General features: G+C 45.5%; 1 pseudogene; it reads left to right on the top strand.

The window, feature by feature from the left end:
* The first annotated feature begins 225 nt into the window (after positions 1-225).
* On the top strand, positions 226-1831 carry LOC148518153 (carbohydrate sulfotransferase 4-like; annotated as a pseudogene).
* The last annotated feature ends 4169 nt before the right edge of the window (positions 1832-6000 follow it).

Below are 6000 nucleotides of genomic sequence, written 5' to 3'. Positions count from 1 at the left end.
AATGCCTGAAGGTAAGTAGCCTAACCCTCCCCCTATACACCTTTCCCGCAGTCTAACCCAACCCTCCCCCTAACACACCTTTCCCGCAGCCTAACCCTAACCCTCCCTCTAACACACCTTTCCCACAGCCTAACCCAACCCTACCTAACACACCTTTCCCACAGCCAGAACCCTAACCCTAACCCTCCCCCTAACACACCTTTCCTGCAGCCTAACCCTCCCGCTAACACACCTGACCCGCAGCCTAGCCCTCCCACTAACACACCTTTTCCGCAGCCTAACCCTAACCCTCCCCCTAACACACCTTTCCCTCAGCCTAACCCTCCCCCTAACACACCTTTCCCGCAGCCTAACCCTAACACTCCCCCCCACAGCCTAACCCTAACTCTCCCTCTAACACACCTTTCCCGCAGCCTAACCCTCCCCCTAACACACCTTTCCTGCAGCCTAACCCACCTCCCCTCAGCCTAACCCTAACCCTCCCCCTAGTGCCCAACCCTAACCCTTCCTCTAACCTTAATACTTACCATTGGGATACCGGTGATCAGGATTCTGGCACCGGTATTGTGCCTGCTGCCAGGACTCCAGTGCCAATATTCTAAACACCGGCTTCCCAACCGCCGGGATTGTGACTACAAACTGCCTGTTGAGATATTGGATTGATGTTCAGTCATCTTTTCCACATTAAGATATTCTCCTCTGCTTTCTCATTGTAGGCTGATCCCAAGATGACCATTCAAGTAAGAGGCCATTGCCTCACAATTGTCTCACTGCTCATCTTCTCCTCCATTTGGCTTTTTACCCATAAAAGGGAATCACCCCAGGAGAAACGTATTCACATCCTTATCCTTTCTTCTTGGCAGTCCGGCTCCTCTTTTTTTAGGGCAAATCTTCAACCATGATCCCAATGTCTTTTTACATCTTTGAGCCAGCAAGGATGGTTTGGGTTAAACTCCCCAATGAAAAACCTAGTCTCCTCCACTATACAATTAGAGATCTCCTCCGCTCATTATTCACCTGCGACATGTCCCCGCTTCACCACTTCCTTCCACGGAGTGGGTGATATATATCTGATCTACCCTTTTGGTCAAAGAGCAGAGCATTATGTTCTCCGCCAGCCTGCAGTGCCATAGACCTGGACGAACAATATGACTGACCCACCTGCTTCCAACGGTGTGGTTATTTTCCCCTGGAGAAGATGGCGCAGGCTTGTAAAGTCCATACCCATGTTGTATTGAAAGTTGTGCGGGTACTGGATCTTAGTATTCTTCTTCCACTTATCCAGGATCCCAAACTTAACCTCAAAGTTATACATCTAGTAAGAGACCCTCGAGCAGTGGCTTTTTCACGGATTAACTTTGACCGTCTGAATCAAGAGGATCGCCAAATGGTCAGGGAAAATGAAAAATGAGAAAATAAAAAGGAGATGCCTAATGTTACACAGGTCATGGACAACATTTGCAGTGCGCAAGTTGCAATTAACGAATATAGAAGTAAAGCTGGTATACCATTGCAAGGACATTATATGATGATAAGGTACGAGGATTTGGCAAAAGAGCTGTTGCCTATCGTTGAGCAGATCTTCAACTTTGCCGGCCTCAGACTAACAGCAGGTTTGCAGAGTTGGTTATACAATATCACCCACCAAAGCAGTCAAAACCAACGAGGCTTCATGACCTTCACCCGAGACTCTATGAAAACTATTCAGAAGTGGAGAGTTGGCCTCAATCATAAGATAGTGCTGGAGATACAAGATAAATGTGGGAAGGCTATGGAACTCTTTGGATATCGACATGTGTGGTCCTTGAAGGAGCAGCATGATCTTAAATAAAATTTAATGACAAAGGTGAAAAATAATTTGTAGTTCCAAAAATAATAATAATAAAAAAAGACAACTTCATCTCTGTAGGTTACAGAACAATTACTGTACATCCCCAAGAGCACACAAGATGGCTGACAAAAGATGGCTGACACAATGGAGGAAACAGACAGCAGATAGTGAGGCCATTTTCTCCAGTGCAGTCGTACTAATAGTAGTGTGTCTATCTCACTCACAAACAATATTGTGTTATTGTTGTTATTAAGATGTTAAACAGTTTTTAAATATAATTTTAAGAAACATATTAATTTATACAAGGCCTTGTATAGATGTTGTTGCACATAGCACACTCATGAGAACATTGTGAGAAGGTGTGTTTTAGATATACTATATTGAGTAAGTCCTTGTTCTGTGGTTAACATTGCTGGTATGGAAGAGGGGGAGGATCTGATCATCTATCATCTCCAAGATGACCAAAGGTCATATGTGATTATTGTTTATTTTTGATGCTATAAATGATTTACCTCTATGGCTGATACAAGATTTAATATCAATTCAGTTTTCAATCTGCACAATATAATACATAGTTTTACATAGTTTTAGGTTTTCTTGTACTTTCAGATCTTGAATATATTCTGTATTATTGTGATATTTTTCGGTGACCAATAGGCAATGCTGACTCATCCTGGTGACCTGTGAAGAATGTGTAGCCCTTTCTGGTGAGCTGTACACAATGCACAGTCTGATCTGAGAACCGCTATGCAATGCATAAACCATTCGGTATCAGTATGATTTACCGTCAGCCGCATGGCCGGTGGATCAAATCCTACAGCGGCTGCCCGGCAGGGGTGAAAATCCCAATCGTTCAAAGTAAGTATTACCTAACCCTATTCTACCCCCAAACCCTAACCCTCCCTTAGGGGTGCCTAACCCTAACCTCCCCCCCAAGTGCCTAGCCCTAATCCCCCCTCTAAGTGCCTAAACCTAACCCCCCCTTCCCTACCGCCTGAACCTAAGTACCCCGGGGGGTGCCTAACCCTAACCCCCCCTTCACCTTGCCTACCCCTAACCTCCCGGGGGGTACCTAACCCTAAGTCCCCACGGGAGCCCTAAACCTAACCCTTTCCCCCCGGCGCGGCTGTCCACGCCCGGCTTACCTTCGATTGGTAAGCCGGGTGTCGGGCTCCCGGCGTAGTTCTAATGACAGGCATCTGCATTTCGACGCCTGTCATTAGACCCCTGCTGGGATTAGATAGTCGGGAAGTCGGCGGTCGGGGTTACGTCCGTCGGCTTCCCGACTGCTACCCGACTGCTACCCAACCATTCTAGTCACTAATATACAATGGCTAACTCATTCTATTGAACCAATATTCTAGTATACCATACAGAACCCATTTTCCTCATTAGTATGCAACACAGAGCCCATTCTCGTGATTAATACACAAACAAGGAAACAAAGAACATAATCAAACTGAGTTTAATTAAACTTTGAAACGGAATGATTCCAAATAGATGTGTTGATTTATTCTGTGTATTCTTTGTAATAACTGACTGTCTATCGAGGTTGGCTGATAAATATTTATAAACGCTCATCCTTGTTGAAACTGTACAAGAGCCCCCCGTCTACACGCTCCACTGATTCCGGTTCCAGCATACCCGATGGAGTTCAGCGTGCACGCTGACCACCGGAGCGCTTCCACACTGCGGCAAGTTTATTCCATCTGCCGACCAACAGCGCAAGCGCGAAAGGAGGAACGGAGAAGAAGGAAGAGACCGGGAGGCCCACTCACCATCACACCACACTTTGGGGGATTCTCATTTGGACACTATGCACAACAACAAGATGAGGTAGGAGGGGCGCGCACCCATTCTTATTCAATACTACATACCTCCAGCTGACGAGCTGTGATTAAGAGACTATTGTGACTAAGGTATTACCTACAAAAATACATTTACATCAAAACAGAACTATTGAACCCCCTTTTCTCTTTTACATTTTTCATATGGTTGCAACATTGTGACCATACTCATATGTTACCATATTTTACATTTTTGTTTTGATTTGTCTCGTTTAGTGTGTATATTTTAATATATCTAATTATTGACATTTTTTTAATAACTTTCTGAACTAATTGATATTATTAAATTATTCTGACATTTTACTGTACTGTGGTTGGTTTCAACTCATCATTTTTCATGTGTTGCGCTATTAAATAGACACTAATTCTTTACTACATATCAAAATAACAATGCCAATCTTAATCCCGATGCCAGAAGACCGACCCCCGCCATCCCGAGCGTCGTGTGCCAGCTAAGTATAACACTTAGCCCGGGGATGGGGGGGGATGGGGGGGTTAGGTTTAGGGACCTCTGGGGAGATGTAGGGATAGGCACCCCCCTGGGGAAGGTTAGTGTTAGGCTAGGGAAGGGGGGGCTAGTGTTAGGCACCACTAGGGGGAGGTTAGGGTTAGACACCCCCCGGGAGGATTAGGTTTAGGCTGCAGGAAGAAGGGTTAGGTTTAGGCACTCCTGGAGGGAGGTTAAGGTTAGGCACTAGGGGGGGAGGTTAGGGTTAGGCACCCCTAAGGGAGGGTTAGGGGGCAAAGAGGGGAGAGGGGAGGGTTAGGATACTTACCACCGGCCATCGGGATCTCCTACTGTCGGCCTTCCACTGTCGGGATTTGAACCGGCGGCTGCTGAGCTGTCGATATTTCAATCCCATTCCGACTGTGACATCTGGGCCTCATTTAATAACGGGTTTTATCACTCACAATGAGTGATAAAACTTGTTGCATATGATAAATGGTGGTCCAGCCAATCAGCTCCTGTCATTTTTCAAACAGATGACAGTTGGGAGCTGATTGGCTGGAGCACCATTTATCATAAGGAGCGAGTTTTATGACTCGTTGTGAGTGATAAAACTTGTTGATAAATGAGGCCCAGAGATGGATATCTGACAATCTGAAGTTATTTTAAAGAAAACAGTTTCCATGAAATGGGTTAATGTATTTTGATGAAGGAAATAGACATACTTCATGGACTGCTATTGGTCACTTTTTGGCCTAAAATGGCCAGGACTGAATCCCGGGATTGGGATTCGGGATTGGCCTCCCTAGTGGTGATTAGGGAGGGAGCTCAGCTACTCTACCTAGTCACCACTGCCCGGCTCCCAGCTCTCCGCTCCCCTGGCTGTGTACAGTACACTGGGAGGGTGGGCAAACGCAGGACTGCACAGCGTGACCTCTGTCCTCACGTCACGCTACGCAGCCCTGTGCCAGCTGGAGCGCCTGACTGCGCCCCTCTATGCGGCGCACGTTGTAAATCCCCGCTGCCAGACGCCCGCCGAAGCCAATCCAGGGTATCCCTGGATTTACGTTTTTTTCAATCCCGAATCCCGGGATTAAAAAGATGGCCCGGGATTGGCCTCCCTGGTCTCAGTGCCCTGATTATTTATTCAGCATGCACTGCTATCACAGAAGATTAATCATCCCTTTGCGATCACCTCATTAAGTCCCAAGGCCCCTAAAAAATTGTCTGGGAACTGATTCATTACAATAAAAGATTCCCATTGGGACTGGACTGGCACCTTCCCAAATGAAACCCTATTTAGCACCAATGTATAAGCAAAACACTTAAGCTGTAATAATGAGGATATTTATATCAGGGGTTGGCAACGTCCTGTGCTCCAGCTGCTGTGAAACTACACACCCCAGCATGCCCTGCCACAGTTTTAGCATGCACTGATAGCCAAACTGTTGTTACACATCCCAGGGTATGCTGGGATGTGTAGTTCCACAGCTGATGGGAGTGCCACGCATTGCCTACCCCTGATTTCTATAATTATATACAGATGTTTGTTGATCACCAAGAGATTGTTTTTTTTAAACATTCTTTTTTAATCACCATTTTCACTTCACTTTTTTAATGCAGCGGGTTTGGAAAGTCCCTCCGTAGTGACAGTGTGTGATAGACACACATTTAGCACACAGTCACTGTGTGGGGACTTTCCGAACTCGCTGTGTTACAATAATACATTGGCACTAAATAAGAGTTTTTGGGTATTGTAATTTTTACATAGCTGCTATAGAATGCCCCGCTCTTCAGAATACTTTTTTCTTTGTAATAAAAACTATAAAATAAGCACTTGAAAATGTAGGTGTATAAATTGGATATTAGCGCAA

Source organism: Taudactylus pleione, unplaced genomic scaffold (assembly GCF_031769625.1).
Source record: "Taudactylus pleione unplaced genomic scaffold, aTauple2 ptg000201l, whole genome shotgun sequence".
Lineage (NCBI taxonomy): Eukaryota > Metazoa > Chordata > Amphibia > Anura > Myobatrachidae > Taudactylus > Taudactylus pleione.
The sequence above is the reverse complement of the archived record's forward strand: the minus strand, read 5'-3'. Positions and strand labels throughout refer to the sequence as shown.